The sequence below is a fragment of the Notolepis coatsorum genome, assembly GCF_963971535.1.
Source record: "Notolepis coatsorum genome assembly, chromosome: 7".
In the NCBI taxonomy this organism is placed as follows: Eukaryota; Metazoa; Chordata; class Actinopteri; order Aulopiformes; family Paralepididae; genus Notolepis; species Notolepis coatsorum.
In genome coordinates this window covers 164,193,584-164,214,211 of record NC_140171.1, presented here as the reverse complement: position 1 = coordinate 164,214,211, position 20,628 = coordinate 164,193,584, and the positions used below count along the sequence as shown (strand labels likewise).

Sequence of the window (20,628 nt, the reverse complement as noted above, 5' to 3'; positions counted from 1 at the left end):
CATTCATTTTAATTATCGCGCCGATTAATCGATTTATTGCTTATCGCGGCAGGCCTACTAACATTATTTGTTAAGCATTTTTGGTTGAAATAAAATTCAGCGATTTTATTTATTTTTACAATTAATTGCGAATATTTTCATGTTGAGCTATAGATTGTGGATGAATACACAGAAAGGTACACCATGCCAATGTTGATGCTTTATTTGTTTTAAACAAGACGATTTAGAAATGGGCAAATACATTGTGTTTTCAAGATGGACCGGCCGGAAACAGCAATCATGTAACCACTACACCTCCATATACTAATAGTCTTTAGGGTATTTTATTTTGAAAAATGGCCACTTCCGTCCGTGCCTCAACCCAGCGTACTGGCGAGTCTCGACTAGCGAAGTTTAGGCACATAACGCACATTGCTGCGGTTGAGTAGTAGACGTACGGACTTACTGGTAACGGGAGGTGTTGTAGCCATATTGCTTATTATTTAAATGTTTTCTTTTTGACCATGTGTTGATATTTAGATTTAAACGTATTCTATATTGTGTATATATTTATAATGAAACAGAATCTTTTTGGTTATTTGGAATGATTGCTCCCCTATTGGTATGAAAATGGTAGGCCTAATGGTTCGCTGTCTGATAATTATCAGGTGGTAATTGTCAGGTGTTTAAAATGGATGTCTACCGGGAACAAGGGCAGTTTTTGATTTGGAATAGACGGGGCAATCATATAGTTTTTCGACCACACACACACCACAAGCACGTTAATACCTTGTTTGCTGGACAAGGTGCGTCTGAAAGTTTTGACCTGTTCTGATCGCGGCTGATGACGTTTTGCCGATACAAAAGTCGAAAAACTTTGATGACTTACTGGCGCAACAGTATTGCTTTATGAATGAACTGGACGCGAGCCTCATGAGTCCGCACTGCCGACGCTGCCAGACGTGAGTAAACACTCCATTGTGTGAATGAATCGCTAACCGCGTGAAACATGTCTGAGAAGCAGCCACAGGGTGCGACGGAGGATGAATACGCACATGATGAACAATATGCAGCTGAAAGAGAGCTTTTCAGGCTGGTCGGCTCTCGCTGTGGCAAATTATGTGCCCTAACGAGAAAGAGCAACAAAATTAAATCATTAATGGATCATGTCTGTACTAAAGAAAATAAAGAAAATGTCGAGCAGGATTTAAAGACATTTAACACCCTGCTGGAACAATTTATGAAGTTACAAGTGTCTGTGCAATCATTACTTCTGTCTCATGATGAACAAGTCAGATCATCTGGACTGGTATGAGCCTAAACTACTGCGCTTCAAACTATTTCTAAATAGCGCGGATACATGGCTGAATGATAATGGGTCAGATACTCTGACACCTGACCATGTTGTGTCTAAACAACAGACATTTGCCTCAACCCAGCGTACTGTCGAGTCTTGACTAGCAAAGTTTAGGCACATAACGCACATTGCTGCGGTTAAGTAGTAGACGTACGGACTTACTGGTAACGGGAGGCTTGAATAACGTTTGAATGATAGTCCATTTTGTGAATACATTTGTTGAAACAGCTTTATTGGCCGATGGCTCCTACTATCTTAACGTTAGCTAAAGCTAAAGGGCTACACTCTAACGGTACATAGTAGGGATGCCCCGATCGATCGGCCACCGATCGTTATCGGCCGATAATCAGTATAAATATGCGATCGGTGATCATGCTTTATTTTCGCCGATCGTCAAAACCGATCTCACTCGCTCGTCTCGCTGAGTTCTGTCTCAGACACCGGGAGCTGTGCGGCGTCTGCTCCTCCCTCCAGCCCCTCCCGCGCACATGTAAACACGGGTCTAGTAGTCTAGTCTAGTGGGACGGGAGGACGGCGTCTCCCTTAGCTAACGTTAGCTACCGTTACAAAATGACCCAGTCAACCATTCACTTCCAGTCCAATACATGATGAGGCATTGTCTAACCGAACGGTATCTAGCCGGCCAGCTACCGATAGCTCCTGACATCAACAAACGCTCCAGCAAGTAGGCTTGGGCGGTATCCTTTTTTTCACACGTCAAACCTTTATGACATAATACCCCGGTGTACGGTATGACTTTCATTTTCATCAGCGGGGGGGGGGGGGGGGGGCAACCCGTGTTACCAAGTAAACAAATCATCGTCAGCTCTCAGAATGGTAGTCCCGCACCGGTAGAAGCCTGCACCGTTTTAGCGTTAGCATCTAGCCATGGCAGACTATTTGATTCCTTAAGGGCTAGAAATTGCCTGGGTTTTGGTCATATGCTCCCGAAATGCTCCCGTTGTTTGGCTACTTATATGTGCAGTGAAAACTACTTGAATGCTTTATAACCTAGTCATTGATTTAGTTCAGGGTAATCCAAGATTAGCCGCAGAGCTAATGCTAGTTAACGTGAGCTAACGCTAGTTATTCAAGCTCAGTAGCTCACAGCGAGAGATAAACAGCTGACAGCGGATAGTACAGGACGGTACAAATACAATAAAAAGGCGGGTGGGGGCTGTTGTGTAAACATTGTACTCTTTAGTTCACATATAATAAGAGACAGATTATTTGCTTGCTCCACCAGTTGCTCCACAACAACACACACCAACTCTCGTCACAACGCTTTACGGTATTTTCACAGCACTGTCGCAACATTACCGTAAAACGTGAACACCGTTGTGACCCACTCGCTCCACTAGACTGGTCTCGCCCTCTGCTGGCGCGTGTGTGCCTCTTTGAACTGCTGCGGTCAGGCAAGCGATACCGGAGTCTTAAGGCGAGCACAGAAAGACTCAGAAGAAGCTTCTATCCCCAGGCCATCAGGCTGCTAAACGAACAATAAACACTATGCAACAACCATCAAATGCACACAGCACACACACCCACACACTCACTTAAACAAACAACACACTGCAGCACCCACTCCCCACACTTTAGATCACACAAACACACTTTATATTTATTGATAAAGGATTTGCACTACAACTCGTACACCTACTGTAAATTGTACCTAAATTGCACCTCATCCTATTTCTGCCTTGCACTATATAGTATTGTATATTAGTACACTACACAGTATTGTATATTATATGGTAACTCAGTTACGTCTACTCTGCATCGAACATATGTCTATACTGAACACTGTGACCTAATTTTTTTTACTTCTAATTTACATGCTATACTATGTTATTTTATTTCATACTTATCTTGTCTTGCACAGTCTCTGGAGCGTAACAGTAAGAAGCATTTTGTATAAAAGTATTCTGTACTTCTGTATGACAACTATTAAAGAAACTTGAAACTTAAAACTTGAGTACAAGGTTTACACAACAGCCCCCACCCGCCTTTTTATTGTATTTGTACCGTCCTGTACTATCCGCTGTCAGCTGTTTATCTCTCTCTGTGAGCTACTGAGCTTGAATAACTAGCGTTAGCTCACGTTAACTAGCGTTAGCTCTGCGGCTAATCTTAGATTACCCTGAACTAAATCAATGACTAGGTTATAAAGCATTCGAGTAGTTTTCACTGCACATAGAAGTAGCCAAACAACGGGAGCATTTCGGGAGCATATTACCAAAACCCAGGCAATTTCTAGCCCTTAAGGAATCAAATAGTCTGCCATGGCTAGATGCTAACGCTAAAACAGTTGCGGGCTTCTACCAGTGCGGGACTACCATTCTGAGAGCTGACGATGATTTGTTTACGGGTTGCCCCCCCCCCGCTGATGAAAATGAAAGTCATACAGTCAAATACCGTGCACCGGGGTATTATGACATAAAGGTTTGACTGTGAAAAAAGGATACCGCCCAAGCCTAGCGGACGGTAGGGCTGGGCGATAAAACAATAACGATAACTATCGCGATAAATTATTTCCTCGAAAAATAAACATGAAACGTGGTCGCAAAGTTTCGATATATCGATTTTCCAAGCTTGGATATGAGCACACGCACTAACAACCAATCAGTGAAGGAGATGGCCGATAGCGGAAGGAGGCGCGGAGGTAGGACTCAGTAAACAAGGCTGGCTATGGCTAATTAGCTTGCATGGCGCTATTTTACAGTTTACCTGCCGAGTTGTGTGTGTTTTGAATTCTGAGGGTAACTGTTATAGTAGTGTGGGGTATACGGTGGACGTCGTTGCAATGAATTGGGCGGAACAGAGTATTTTAGGGTCATTTTTTGTACATTGTCATGAGATACTCGGCTCGGAAACGAGGCTGGCTATGGCTAATTAGCTTGCACGGCGCTATTTTACAGTTTACCTGCCGAGTTGGTGTGTGTTTTGAATTCTGAGGGTAACTGTTATAGTAGTGTGGGGTATACGGTGGACATCGTTGCAATGAATTGGGCGGAACAGAGTATTTTAGGGTCATTTTTAGTACATTGTCATGAGATACTCCGCTTGCTTTGGCTAACTGCTAACGTGCGCAGACTGATGACGACATCAACTCGACTCTCGAGACATTCACAGCAGCAAAACAAGTCAGCCCGCGTATCGGTGCCGGGCATAATAAGTTAATTAAACTTGACAGACATTATATCGACGATAATTATCGATATAGAGTTATATGAAAATAATTTTATAATTTTATCGCGATAACGTTTTTGGCCATATCGCCCAGCCCTAACGGACGGTATTGATTTTCAATACCGTCGGGATTTCTAAATACCCTGGTATACCGTCATACCGCCCAAGCCTACCAGCAAGTCTAGTAGAGACGTGTATGATACCTCAGCTAGCTCATGTTAGCTGACGCCAGCTCACTGTTCAAAACGAAATGTCCCACTGAACTAAATAGTTCACAGAGGCGCTGTATCAACGTTATATAGCCGGCCAGCAGTAGCCACAGATAGCTCCTGATATCAATGGTTTATAACACTCATTCGATGCGTATTCGAGCTGAGGGCATGTTGTTGAATATGATCAATAGGGTTTAGCTGCAGCTCCGGAGAATCCTGGCCGTAGCTGCAGGCTACTCGAGTATAGGGTCTAGCTGCAGCTCCGGAGAATCCTGGCCGTAGCTGGAGGCTACTAGAGTACACACAGACAGTGGACCTTGTTGCGTGGTGGCGATGTCTCGCAGATAATACAAGTACAAGTCTAATTATATAATATATATATTTTATAAAAAAGAAATGTATACAAAATAATTTTTAATATTTTTTTAATCAAAAACGATCTGTATCGGATCGGTATCGGCCGATATGGCTCACGGCGATCGGTATCGGTGGCAAAAAACGTGATCGGGGCATCCCTAGTACATAGCTTAATTAACGTGTATATAACATACCTGTGTAATGTTAAGCAGCTTGTGTTCCGCTGGGAAAGCATCACTGCATACACTTTGTTTAATCCAAACGTCCATTCGGAAACGTTGTATTATGAAATGAGACGCTGTGCTTTTTTTATCGTTTAAATTCGGAAAGTTGATGCTCACATGGCTTTTTTGTTTATCCTGTCATTCAGCGAATAATAATGGCAGGGTGATGATCAGAGCCAATCAGAGGCAGATCTGGGCTGGTCTTTGCATAATGCACGTGTTATAGCCAATCAAAGGCAGAGATTTAATTCTTTTGAACGCACATGGCCACGGGGAAAAAGACGCTAAACACACACACAGAAATGCGACCAAAACAGTCGCACCCTGGAGCCCTGATAATCCAGGAATTTATGTGGAGTGTATCGAGGCTTGTGTTGATGACGTTGAACCTCACGCGCCGGTCGTACCACGTGACTGATTCAGGACATTTGGCGCATGATTCGAGATAATGGGGCAACGAAACGCAATAGTCTCCTATGACCTCACATTGTGTCGACTTAGGCATTTATTGCGTGTTTGTTTGCTATCTGTTCCAGCTTCTTTTTTTGTGACGATACCAGCTAGAGGAGATTTTCCCTGCCTGGGAACATTTTGATCCGATTTCTCATAATAAGGTATGCACATAGTAATAACCAACTGAGCTGATCTGTCTCCTAAGTATTCACATAGTAATATTAATAAAAGTGACAACACAGCGTATACCTTGTTCTAATTTATGTTACTTTAAAAGGTGATGCGTCTGTTGTGTTCAAAAGAACTTGGATACGACAATAACTCCTCACCGATGCTGAGGCATTATAGAGCAGTGGTTCTCAACTGATGGGTCGCGTGGCCATTTTGAGTGGGTCGCGGATGTGTGCGTGGAGAAGAAATTGAGGGGGAAAGGGTTTTATTTCGCAGTCTACAGAATTTCTGATATGATACATTTATTTATATTGCGCCCCCTCAACCAATAGTTACATCGGCCCGGGGCGCATCCCGGGAAAGAAAGAGAAACAAAAAAGACAGAAAAAATACATGCAGGCCAACCAAGCCGATAGAGAACGGACAGACATAATACACCAGTCATACTACAATACAAAACTAGCTCATGGATTGTTTATGGCACACAACAACAGACAGACAGCTCAGTGATTGAAACCGGCTGTCTGTCTGTTGTGTGCCTCTCTCTCCATACAGTACCAGCAGCTGCAGGTCTGACGAGCACAGAGTTGCCAGTTGATAATTCTTGCTATTTAAAAATATTCCTCTTCTTCTCCCCCACTACTCCTCCAACGGGTGTTTGTGCAAGCATGTCGACCTGAACAATGGGGGATAATAATAACGAGCCGCCTCGGAGGGAGGATACCGCAGGCGGCGGAAGACGGCCGCTGGAGCTGGACCGAGTCAAGCCGGCGGCGCACGGAAGCCGGGGAGAAACCACCGCATCGCGCCGCTGGCGCTTCACAGCGCGAGAGTGTAAAAGGGGGCGTAATAGCATAGGTCAGCGGCCAATCAGAGGAACCCGGAAACGCAACTGCGTTGTAGAAAGCATACACGCAGCCAGGAGAGGTGAGCACTGGCTGCAGCAGCAGCAGCGCTGGAGGTGCTAGTCAGTTTGTGTAAAAATGGCAAGCACAATATAAATCAATCTTCATTACGACTTTAAAAACAGCCATTCACATTACATAGGCCTACACACATCTTGCCATAGCGTTAGCAGTTTATACAACACAACGCATGTTGAACGATGGTAGCCCGCCAGCTGTCAATGCAATGTTATCGTAGCTACTAGGTAGCAGAGGAGAAATGAGAGTGAGAGGCGGGGTGTTTAAAGACAATGATAAGCGTTTATTCAACATCCAAGAAGGCTAACATACAACTGTGTTTTACTAACTCCAACCGGGACTATTGCCGCTTTTCCACTGCATGTTGATGTTATAAACTCCTCCTAACGTGACCGGAGGTGATAACGTTGCTGAAGCTGAAGGTCCGTGACACTAGGGGTGGGAATCACCAGTTTCATCACGATACGATATCGATTCTTTGGACAACGATACGATATTTTCCGATATCACAAAGTCTGCCACGATACGATACGATTCAGGTGCCTGCGATCAATATGAGACGATATTATATGCCCATTTAACACAATCAGTAACATTTAAATCAACAAAAAAGGCAATGGAAATATCATTTGACATTTTTGATCTCTTCCAGACATTTAAATGAAAAACAATCTATTGTTTTTAATACAAATAGACCTCCTGTTCACTGTTTTTGGTTCGTTTCTTTTTTTTCGATATTAATATCCTATCACAGCGCTGTATTTTGGCTAGAAAAGGCATATTGGGAGTCAGAAGGTGCAGTACCGGCCAGATCCATTTTTGAGAATGCAGTAACCCCCCCCTCCTTCCCAGTCCCTAGTGGACCTGTGCTGCTTTATCAGCTTAGCTTATTTAGCTCACGCTAACGCAACGTTAATTTCGGTATTTAACGCGACGTGGGCATAAAGGAATGGCGAGGATGGAAAGCATGTTAGATGCATTTGACCCCTTGTGGAGAAAAAAACAGGCACTTATTTCAGGCAAAATAGGCGGACTCTGAAGTAGTGTTGTCAAAAATATCGAAGTATCGATACTGAATATTTAAAACGGCTTCGATACTCATTTCCCGAAGTACCGATACTTTCTGCAGTATCGGTACCAGCTGGCTTGCTCCCGCAAGTTGTTGACAGACGATAGAGCCAACACTAGGTAGCTACTAACGTTAGCTCACGGAAAGATCATAGAGCCAACACTAGGTAGCTACTAACGTTAGCTCACGGAACGATCATAGAGCCAACACTAGGTAGCTACTAATATTAGCTCACGGAACGATCATAGAGCCAGGTAGTTACTAACGTTAGCTCACGGAACGATAGAGCCAACACTAGGTAGCTACTAACGTTAGCTCACGGAACGATAGAGCCAACACTAGGTAGCTACTAACGTTAGCTCACGGAATGATAGAGCCAACACTAGGTAGCTACTAACGTTAGCTCACGGAACGATCATAGAGCCAACACTAGGTAGCTACTAACGTTAGCTCACGGAACGATAGCTACTTAGCCAACACTAGCCAACTACTGCGAAATCGAATGCCAAACTGATGATATCAGACGTTGATATCAGGAGCTATCAGTAGCTAGCCAGCTAGATAACAGGAGCTGCTCATGCACTCGACTGTGACGGGGAGGAGGAGGGGCAAGGCGTGCACTGCTGCAGCAGATTTACAAGTCTGATCTGTCACAGAGCTGAGGCAGCGAGCCCAGTTAGCTGTAAAAATCTCTCTCTCTCTCTCTCACACTCTCGTCATAACTAGAAAGGTGCGCTCAGTAGACATAAAATCTCCAGCAGCCACTCTCTCTTTCTCTCTCTCTCTCTCTCTCTGATCTAAAGATAAACAAAGGGTTTTAAAAGTGTATTTATCTTCTCGTATAGTACCAGAGAGAAGCTGAGGAGAATCAACCAGCAACAAAAGCAAAATTTGTTTAAAAAAAAAAAAAAAAAAAATTGGTATCGAAAGTATCGAAAGTATCGATACTTTTCAAGGTATCGTATCGAAGTCGAAATTCCAGTATCGTGACAACACTACTCTGAAGCAATGCTGTCTAACGTCTACACACGCTGAGCTGCGCTGAGCTACTGTTGTTGCTGCTGCCGGGCGGATATGCTCACGAGGGGATTTTCAAAATAAGAGTATCGCAATATGAATCGATCTTTTTACGTTGCATCGATCCTATTTGATAATTGATAATAGATCGATATATCGTCCCACCCCTACATTGGGAACCGGTTCCTAATTGTCCGATGCCTGGAATCGCGTGCCTCCCGTGACTTTCGATTCCCTTATCGCTGCCAGGTTTTCAAAACAATAATGTTAGTGTTAGCATGTAGCCATGGCAGACTTATTTGATTCCTTAAGGGCTCGAAATTGTCTGGGTTTTGGTCATATGCTCCCGCTGTTTGGCTACTTCTATGTGCAGTGAAAACTACTTGAATGCTTTAGAACCTAGTCATTGATTTAGTTCAGGGTAATGTAATATTAGCCGCGGAGCTAACGCTAGCTAACGTGAGCTAACGCTAGCTAATCAAGCTCACAGAGAGAGATAAACAGCTGACAGCAGGTAGTATAGGTACAAATACAATAAAACAGCGGGTGGGGGCTGTTGTGTAAACCTTGTACTCTTTAGTTCACATATAATAAGAGACGGAGTGTTTGTTTACTAGTCTGTAAGCCAGGCAGTCCAATCCAATCCAACTTTATTTATAGAGCGCTTTAACAGCCACAGGGGCACAAAGTGCTGTACAGAGGGAGCATATTAAAAACTATAAGCAGCACTAAAAATAGATAAAAAAAAAACAAGAGTAGCAAAACAGAGAAGAAAACAAAATAGGTAAACATAGGCAGCAATAAAAATTTTGATAAATCAGAGTACTTAAAAAAAAATTGCTTTTAGCAAAAGACACAGTAACAGAACGATAAAACAACAACACAGTAAGACAATAAGATCATAAAATCAACAAGCTACATGGTGTCGAAAGCCAGAGAGAAAAGGTGGGTCTTAAGGAGGCCTTTAAAACGGGGCAGTGATGAGGCCTGCCTAATCTGCAGTGGCAGCTCATTCCACATTTTGGGGGCGACAACGGAGAAAGCACGGTCCCCCCTGAGCTTACGCCTAGTTGTAGGTACTACAAGGAGCAGCTGGTCAGCTGACCTGAGAGAGCGAGAAGGTGTATAGACCTGCAACAGCTCAGAGAGGTAGGGTGGGGCAAGGTCATGAAGAGCTTTAAAAGCAAATAAAAGAATTTTAAAATTAATCCTAAAGTGCACGGGGAGCCAGTGGAGTGAGGATAAAATCGGTGAGATGTGGTCATATTTACGGGTGCCAGTTAAAAGACGTGCAGCAGCGTTCTGCACCATCTGAAGGCGAGCCACTAAGGATCCACTCACCCCTATATAAAGTGCATTGCAGTAATCCAGCCTAGTAGTCACAAATGCATGGATTACTGCTTCAAAATGCTGCGCCTGTAGGATGGGCTTTGTGTGTGTGTGTATGTGTGTGTGTGTGTGTGTGTGTGTGTGTGTCAGCGTTTCCGTTAGCCGGTAATTACCGGTATTTGACCGGCAAAATCTGTTGAAGTCCGACATATTTAATCTCTCCGGTCATAATGACCGGTGAAAATAATTCCATCTAAGCACAATTAGATTATTTTAATTGTATTAAAATAGACTAAAATTAAATAGCCTATGCGATGAACGAAACAATCATTACATTTGTTTCATCGTTGCTTCACCAAGCAGCCGGTCTAATAATGACACCGCTGTATCAGCGCGAGCTTGCTGCTCCTAGATTTGTGAGAAGCATCCATCTGCAGCCCCACAGAATGCAGTACTCCAATCCAGCCATTGGCAATTCAGCTGTTGGGTGGGCGGCGCTGCTGAGCCCAGACCGGACCTAAAAACACTGCTGCTCTGTCGGTCTGCAGCTCCATGCTTCACGTAAATCTAACAGCAGCCAGCTCGCGCTGACACAGCGGTGTCATTATTAGACCGGCTGCTTGGTGAAGCAACGATGAAACAAATGTAATGATTGTTTCGTTCATCGCATAGGCTATAGGCTATTTAATTTTAGTCTATTTTAATACAATTCAAATAATCAAATTGTGCTTAGAGGGAATTATTTTCACAGTACATTATGACCAGCACCAAGTCGTTGGGAGGTGGAGTCATCACGCAAACCCACGATAATGTTGCCGTCTCTCTCTGCCAAATTTCTCAGTTCTTCGCTTGATATAATTAATACAAATGTCCAATATAACGGAATTCGTTAGCTCATAAAAATGTGATTATAACAGACTGCTGTTTAATGTCGGGCAAACTGCCCACCGACACCTCAAGTCGGCAGCAGCACGAAGTCTCGAGGGACTTATTTTATTTGGAATATATTAATGACTGTATACACAAAAGTAGCCTAGTTTTAAGTTAAAATATTATAAATGCCTTGATGATGTCATTCTTTATATAGGCCTATCAATTGTTTTTAAGCTCAATAAACTCTGACCGGAATTTATCCCATTTGTCCGGTAGATTGAAATCTACCGGACACTCAGACCTGCAAAAAAAAATTCTAACGGAAACCCTGGTGTGTGTGTGTGTGACACAAGTCAGAGGAATAACGACCTGTAGAATGCAACTACGGTTCAATAGATTAAATTAGTTTAAGATATTGAACTGTAGTTACATTCAACAGATCGTTATTCAATAGATTAAATTAGTTCAAGAATAAAAAAATAAATACATTTTAAGAGAATCTCAAATACATTATTTTATTTAAGTGTAGGCTATAGTTAATGTTTTATTTTTTACAGTTTTTGTATTTTTCTGACATGGGGGCTCAACAATAAATGACAATCAGAAATTTCAAGTTGCATGTTGTTATTCTAACCAGCTTAGTTCCGTTGCATTTCCAATTTATTTATTTAAATTATAAATTGATCAGGTATCGATAAGGGAATCGATAAAGAATCGAATCGATAAGCAGAATCAATAATGGAATCGTATCGATAAAATCCTATCAATTCCCATCCCTACCCCTCCGTGACACTAAAATGTCAGTGGGGACCCGCCAACCCATAGATAGTTCCAACACAGTTGCACTCAATATTTAAATAATGTTAGTCTAAATAAATGTAGACAGATAATGTACGTATTTAAAAATAGAATGAACAGAGCAGTGTTAGTTTGATGTATGCTGCAATTTATATTGATGGCCTTCTAATTTGTTTATTTTAAATAACAGTGACACTTTTCCCTTTGATAAGAAATCCAGCCCTATTCCTTTCATTGTATTTCAAATACTGCACTTTAATTTCAAGGAGAAAACTAATATTTCCATTAAGAACTGACAATCAGGGAATTTAAACATTGTTTTTTTGTGTTAAGTCTAGTGCTGGCTGAGCATATCGTTTGTTTGCACTAAGTTAATACTTTGACAAATGTAGCCTATATTTTTCAGTCAGTTCGGTCTTTGTGTGCCAAACATTATTTAAGGCTGTAAACACTGTAAACTTTTTTTTTTAATAAATGAGAAGCATGTTTAGATTTTTGAGTGTTAAGGGGAGACACTGCAGGTGAATAGGCAAATGTACTTTTTTTGTTGATTTTGAGATTGTTATATTTTGCTTCCTAAACATGTCTTCTATGAAACTAGTGACAATAAAACGTCAATAACACACATTTAGTTGTTTATTTTACTTCATTTTGCCTTATTGCATCCATAAATGTGCACATATTTAATGGGGAAGTGCCTCATTTGCATATATAAACATAAAATTCTGGAAACTTGCAATATATTTTTTCTTAGTTTATATGTACATAACAAACTGGGAAAGTTTCATAGTGATATCTATTCAAATATCTTTTGCCTATTAGGGGGTACTACACTGTACTACACTGTTTGTAGCCTGTGTGTAGTTCTGTTAAGTTCAATAACATCATTATTATTATTATTCAGTTATCAGGCATGTGTTTAGGTTGTCTATTACTAATGGTTTGATTAGGTATTGTGTTTGTAAATATCTGTTTCAAAAAAAAAAGTATGGCATTTTACAATACAGACCTTTGAAGGCGTTTTCCCAAAAATGAGTTTTAAGAGTTTTTCCTCATACTCTGAGCCAGAAATCTCCACTTCAGTAACACTCACATACACCAAACATTCCAATTCTATTCATATCTATGTTCTGAAGGTATTTACAGAAGGGTTTGTTGATATCGCATTCATGCCCTGATTTATATCACATTTTATTCCTAAAAACATGGCGAAATATGGAATTTTACCATAAAAATGGACTGAATGTATTTTCTGATTTATGGAGTGATAAAAAGAGATATCCAAAATCCCCTCTGTAATAACCTTTGGCTCTAATATGTCAACAAAATGAAACTATAATTTTGAAAATGGCTTTATCCAATGTTCAGATTTCTGTCCTGGAATTATATGCAAATTATTGCATATTTAAGCAGATCATGCCTCATTTGCATATTTAAACATACAATTTCAGAAAACTTGTAATACAAAAAAGTCTTGTCTTAATATAAGTAATCAACTGGGGAAGTTTCATTGTGATATCTATTAGTTAAATTTGTTACCCTATTCACCTGTAGTGTCTCGCCTTAAATTTATTTTTAAATAAAAAACAACGTATATCGAACCGATCCGAAAACTGTGACCCCAAAACCGTGATACGAACAGAACCGTCCATTTTGTGAACCGTTCCACCCCTAACGCAGACTACATTAAATATGGGTTTTCTTACATTGAGGACAAAAGAGGGACAAAAACCTCAGTATGTTGTGTGCAGTGAAGTGTTAGCACATGAAAGCATGAAGCCATCAAAAATGAAACGCCATTTACCGTTAGCTAGATACCGTTAGACAATGCCTCATGTATTAAACTAAAAGTGAATAGTTGACTGGGTCATTTTGTTTAAACAGTAACGTTAGCTAGGTAGCTAACGTTAGCTCACAGAGGTCCCATGCACTAGACTAGACCGATCTCATATTTATACTGAATATCGGCCGATACCGATCGCTGGCCGATCGATCGGGGCATCCCTAATCATTGGCGATCAGTTACAGCTATATTGGCCAACATTAGCCAGCCAGCTACTGCACCACGAACTGCCAGCCAGCTGGCCACCCCCAATCCAGCCAACCGTACGAAATACGGTCTCAGCCAAATCACATAGATTTGTACAGTTAGTTAGCTAGCCATTCCATTGCGAATTAATAGGTAGCGCCAGCCAGTATTAGCTAGCTAGTAGCTAAGTAGCTAACGTTAGCCAACTAAGAACGATAGATAGCTAGCCAACAGCTAGCCAACAGCTGCAAGCCTGCAACATATCAGCTGTTGATATAATGAGCCATCCGTGGATAGCCAGCTAGATAACAAGACAACGCCTTGTGTATTAAACTAAATTCAATCGTTTACTGGGCCATTTTTGTTTAATGATTCAGTGATGTTGAAAGGAGAGCTGTCGAGGCTCTGCACTTGGGAGCGAGTGAGAGGATTTTGTGTTGACAAGACAGGTCCGGGAGGGGGGGGGCAATGCCCCAGCAGCGTGTGTGCGCGTTTGTCAACAAGGAGAGAAGCTGTATGAGAGAAGACCGTGATGTACGTGCATCCAAGCTGACTGCTGTTTTTTTTAAGAAACGTCTTTTTATTTTTTTAAACAAACGTTTCTGTGCGCGACAGATTTCAGATGTGCGCGGGAGCATTTGGACATGTGCGCGCTCACAGGCGCACCTTAGAGGGAACATTGGTTGGGTGGGGTATTTTTTATTTTGGCATTTACCAGGGCCCGTTTCTAATTGCAGCCACCCGTAGGTGCTCTTTGAGAACGGTTTTGAAGGAGGGTAGGGATTCACATTATTTTACGGCTGTGGGTAGGGCATTCCACATTATTGTGGTGGCCTAGTTGCGAAACGTGTTTAGTCCCTTGTTTGAGCCGAATCTGGGTTGGACGTGATTTGTGGAACTCCCTCTGGTGTTGTAGTCATGAACTTCACTGACCTTGTTACTCAGCTGATAGAGTTGTACCCTTCCTGCTGTCTTGTAGTACAAAACTTGTAAGTCGCTTTGGATCAAAGCGTCAGCTAAATGACTAAATGTAAAAATGTACATGGGTATCTTTGTGGTGTAGTGTATCTTGTAGACCAGGCCGATTGCAAGTTGCTGTACTCTGTCGTCTACTCTAAGCCATCCTAGATTGTCAAAATGGGCAGGGGTAAGGTGGGTTTTTAGGAGTAAGGCCAAGCAGTAGTCTGACCAGTTTGTTTTATGATGTTTGGAGCCTTGTTTTTAGGGCCTTTGAGGTGCTTTGGTACCATGAGGACGTGCAAGCATAGTCGTAGAAACCTTGAATGCGTGCTCCTGTTAGTCTTCAAGGTATTCTTATTTACCAGAGAGGAGATCCTGTACAAAAATCGTGTTCGTTGGTTGCCATTTTGTCACAGGAAAGATTTGCCTCTGGCAGCTACGTGGTGCAGTGGGCAAGGCGCTCACCTCGAATGCTGGAGACGCTGGGTTCGATCCCAGCGCTCCACATTGCTTTCAGTTTAGCTGGTCGTCCGTACTAATACACATTGGCAGTATTAGGGGGTGGGAAACTGATGGGTGGGGATAGGGAGTTGTGGACAGCGACTCCTACAGGTCGGTTGGTGCGCCTGCGCAGTAGAATCAGGAAGCAATGGGGGCGGCGCCCCTCCAAAGCGCAGAACCCTGACGCTGAAAGATCGCGCTGCGCAGGTGAAAAGATACGACTGCTGCTACCTCGGGTATCGGAGGGGACTCGTGCTATGTATGGCTTAGTCCACATTGCAGCCGGCTTGTGGGAGGCACAGCGTTCGAGACAGGGGAGGGTTGAATTGGACGATACGAAATTGGGATGGGAGAAAAATAGAAAATGGGAGAAAAAGTGGATCAAAAAAAGGAAAGATTTGCCTCTAGGATGGAACCCAGGTAGGTAATTTCATCTTTCCTTGTGACAATATTGTCACCCACTGTATAGGGATGCCCCCCGGACCCCAGTTCTAAACGGGAACCGGTACTAAAAAAAAAAAAACTGAGTATTGATAAGCTCCGACGTTATCGGTACTGCTATAGATATAGAAATTATTATTATTATGAGTTTTTTTTCAAGGAATTTAAACGTTGCGAACTCTCTCTCTCCTGTACCCAAAAAATCCAAGCCTGCTTGCCTCAACGACTACCGCCCTGTAGCTCTCACCTCTATAGCCATGAAGTGCTTTGAAAAGCTAGTGAAGGGCTACATCTGCTCCTCCCTCCCCATCAACCTAGACCCCCTGCAATTTGCATATCGCCCCAACAGGTCCACGGAGGACGCCATAGCCCATGTGCTGCACACAGCAGCATCACACCTGGACAAAAGGCAGGGGAACTATGTGAGAATGCTATTCATCGACTACAGCTCAGCATTCAATACCATAGTCCCCTCCAAACTCATAGCCAAGCTCAGGGACCTGGGCTTGAACTATGACCTCTGCCAGTGGGTCTTGGACTTCATGACGGGCAGACCCCAGGTGGTGAGAGCAGGCAACTGCACCTCCTCATCCATCACCCTCAACATAGGGGCCCCCCAGGGCTGTGTTCTGAGTCCCCTCCTCTACTCCCTGTACACACGTTACTGTGTGGCTCAGCGGAACAACAACACAATCATAACATTTGCTGACGACACAGTAGTGGTGGGCCTGATCTCTGCAAACGACGAGAGGGCCTACCTGGAAGAGGTCAAGGTCCTGGCGGGATAGTGCCAAGAGAACTGCCTCTCCCTGAACGTCAGCTAAACAAAGGAGATGATTGTGGACTTTAGGAGGTCGGGGGTCAGGGACTACAGCCCCCTCAGCATCGACGGGGCACCGGTTGAGAGAGTGAACAGTTTTAAGTACCTCAGAGCCGACATATCCGAGGACTTGACATGGACCACACACATAGTGTTGTGAAGAAGGCACGGCAACGCCTCTACTTCCTCAGGCGCCTAAGGAAGTTCCAAGTCAGTCAGAAGATCCTTAAGAACTTCTACTCATGTACAATAGAGAGCATCCTGACTGGCAATATCACCTCCTGGTTTGGGAATAGCACCGCACAAGACCGTAGCAGACTACAGAGAGTGGCCCGTTCAGCCGAGCGCACAATTGGAGGGGGGCTTCCCACTCTCCAGAACATTTACAACAAGCGGTGCAGGGGTAAGGCTAAGAGAATTATCAAGGACTCCAGCCACCCAAACAACTGCCTCTTTGAACTGCTGCGTCAGGCAAGCGATACCGGAGTCTCATGGCAAGCACAGAAAGACTCAGAAGAAGCTTCTATCCCCAGGCCATCAGGTTGCTCAATGAACAATAACACTATGCAACAACCATCAAATGCACTCACAGCACACACATCCGCACACTCACTTTAAACAATCGACCCACTGCAGCAGCCACTCTACACACTTTAGAACACCTAGACACTTTATATTTATTGGCAAAGAATTTGCACTACAACCCATACCTCAGGACACCTTACTGTAAATTGTACCTAAATTGTACCTCATATCATTTCTGCACTATATAGTATATTGTATATTAGTATATTGCATAGTATATTGTATGGTAACTCAGTTACTGCTATCCTGCATTGAACATTGTACATACTGAACACTTGTGTCTACGTACGTGACTTCTATTTTTTACTTTTACTTGCTATACTAATTTTATTTCATACTTATCTTTTGTCTAGCACAGTCTCTGGAGCGTAACAGAAAGAAGCATTTTGTATAAAAGTATTCTGTACTTCTGTATGACAACTATTAAATCAATGTTAGCGTTATAAAAATGCCTAATCTATGTTTTAAATGATGGCTATGTGTCTAATCTGCCCGTCGCTTTATCAATGACTCGTTTGCAGTCAACATTGTCGAAGCGGATTGTTTTTTTATCGGTTCATTTTCGTTTTATAGCATTTTGAAAAGCCCTCGTTTTCAAGGAAAATATAAAGATTCCATGATAAAGACATTTACTGGAATATTCTAGAATACACAAAAACTGTCATTTTTCGGCCTATTTATGAATAGTTTTCAAATAAACGCTAGATTATCGATAGTATATGTGTACGTATGCACGCTATAGACGCAAGCTGAAAAATCTATTCTCTTATTTCCTCATCAGCGATCGCGCACACAGACACATCACACATGTGAGATCTCAGCAAATACAACTCTGATTATCCCAAGACTGGTAAAATAGATTCCTTACCTCAGATCAGATGTTCTGCAAAAAGATCATTCCAATTCCTGATCGCCATTCCAAATATCGATCACGCTTATTGATTGAGTATTGGCTGCTTTGAATATATATTCCAGGCTGATTCCCGTCCCGCGATGACTTCCATGTTGATCAGACTTCTTGCCAGCACAAGGAAGCAGCTGGCTCCGCCTCTACATATCTACAGATCCCAGGTCAGTCTAAGCGACTGACCTGCAGTTACACAGGGATAGACGATAGGGGGCGCTTTTTTCCATTCTGAGATCCTGTAGGGGCTGGTGTACCAACGGGAGACTCGTTGATGAAATATGAAATCAGATCGCTAATAAAACAATAAAGCGATATTTGTCGTCGTGGGCACTCAACGGGGGGCTGATAAAACGAGATATGTCGTCCGTGGCACTGAAAGGGTTAAGGGAGGTGCCTGTCCGTGGCTCCATGCTGCTGAAGCGCGCTGCACACAGACAGATCTGCATGCGCTCGTCATGGCGGAGAGAGCGAAGCGCTCAAAAGTATGGGTATACTTTACGAGAGTCGATGCCGACAACGCACGTTGCCACAAGTGCAACAAAACATTTGGCAGTAAGGGTGGCAATACGAGCAATTTATCAAAACATCTGTTGGCAAAACATAATATTAGTGTGCAGAAATGCAGTTTTTTACTGCTTTGCTTGCAGTGTTCCATCTGCATCCACGTCCACTGCAGGTAAGCCAAGATACGGAGTTAGCTAGGCTAATAACGAATTATTACGAATAGGCTAATAAATAAAATATAATTGCTTAGCTAATTGTTCAGCTACAAATATATTTGAAAGATGACAACTTTTTATAGATAGTCAGGCTGAGGCTGCAGCCACCATGTCCCAGCCCACCCCTCCTCCCTCTACCACCACCGGTCTCAGCCAAGCCCAAAGTTCCTTCACCCTAGCAGCTAGAGGAAGGATGACAGAGGATAGGGTGAAATAGTGTCACAGCCTCTACTAATAAAATAGAGTATTGAACCGTTTTTAACAGCTGGGTATTGGGTGGGACATTCTGATTTAAGTATTTCTAAATAAAATAGAAAGTCCCAAAATAGTTAATTTATCTGACTGCTTGTATTAATTGATCAAAAAGTAGCCATGTGCAGTAATATCTAATATAGTTATATAAAAGAATAATAAAGCAATGTCGATTATGTTGTTGGTTTTTTTTTTTTTTTTTTTTTTTACTAATTTAAATAAAAAAAATTACTAATAAACGAACCTACACTGTAACACGCAACACTTTGATGAACATTGTTACTCAGCAGATAGAGTTGTGCCCTTCGTGATGACTTGTCGTACAGAACTTGTAAGTCGCTTTGGATAAAAGCGTCAGCTAAATGACTAAATGTAAATGTATCTGGAGAAATGTAATCTTTTATTGTGAAGAAAATTACGTTGCTGCAGTTGACCATGGAAATGGTAAAGTACTATAAATGTAAAACATTTGGCATTTTTTACAATTAGGGTGGGATTGTACAACTTCAAGGCTCCTTTCGGGTGCCGCTGCTGCAAGGAGGAGCAATAAGAGGAGAACAAAGTAAACATAATTGTACTTACAGATGTTGGTGTCCAGTCTGCTGTCTGTTTCCACAAGAAGAAGGTTTTGATCCAGATGTTTTGAGTAGAAAGCCTTGGTCCAGTAGAGTTCCGTCACAGAGACTTCACACTGTAAACACACAAAGCATTTGTTGAATAATCAGGGCTCCAGACTAACTTTTTACATTGGTTGCACCCAGGGCCAGGGCTGTACGCTAAGCTTTTTCACTAGGGGCACACTTGCCCCCAAATGAGAAATTTAGGGGCAAAAAATATTTTTTTAATTTTTAAATAACAATTTTACCATTATTTAGATCGATTGTTTTTGATTTAAAAAAAATAAAAAAAAATAAAAATTATTTTATATAATTTTTTTTTAATAAAATATATATATTATATAATCATACTTGTAGTTGTATTATCTGCGAGACATCGCTACCACGCAACAAGTCTAAATGCTCGCTATATGCAACCAGCTCCACTGTGTGTGTACTCGAGTAGCCTCCAGCTACGGCCAGGATTCCCCGGAGCTGCAGCTGGACCCTATACTGTAGCCTCCAGCTACGGCCAGGATTATCCGGCGCTGCAGCTGGACCCTATTGACTATATTCAGCGTGCCCTCAGCTCGAATACGCATCGACTCAGTGTTATAAGACATTGATATCAGGAGCTATCGGAACTATTTAGTTTAATGGGACGTTTCGTTTTAAACAGTAAGCTAACACGAGCTATCATGCACTACTAGACTTACTGGAGCATTTGTTGATAGCTATCAGTAGCTAGCCGGCTGGCAGGCTCACGGTCCCAGTGTCCCACTAGAGACTAGTGTTTACAACAGCCACGGGTGCGCAGCGGGAGGGAGGAGGAGCAGCAGACGCCGCAGCTCTCTCCGTGTGTCCGAG

The 20,628-nt window shown here is 42.5% G+C and overlaps 1 long non-coding RNA gene across 1 annotated transcript in view; it reads right to left on the bottom strand.

The window, feature by feature from the left end:
* The window catches only part of LOC311231282, a 43,230-nt gene extending 23,371 nt beyond the window's left edge, over positions 1 to 19,859 (bottom strand). The window contains exon 1 of the long non-coding RNA XR_014619858.1: positions 19,748 to 19,859. This is a non-coding gene — a long non-coding RNA (uncharacterized lncRNA). The remainder of the gene's footprint in view (positions 1 to 19,747) is intronic.
* Positions 19,860 to 20,628: the final 769 nt, after the last annotated feature.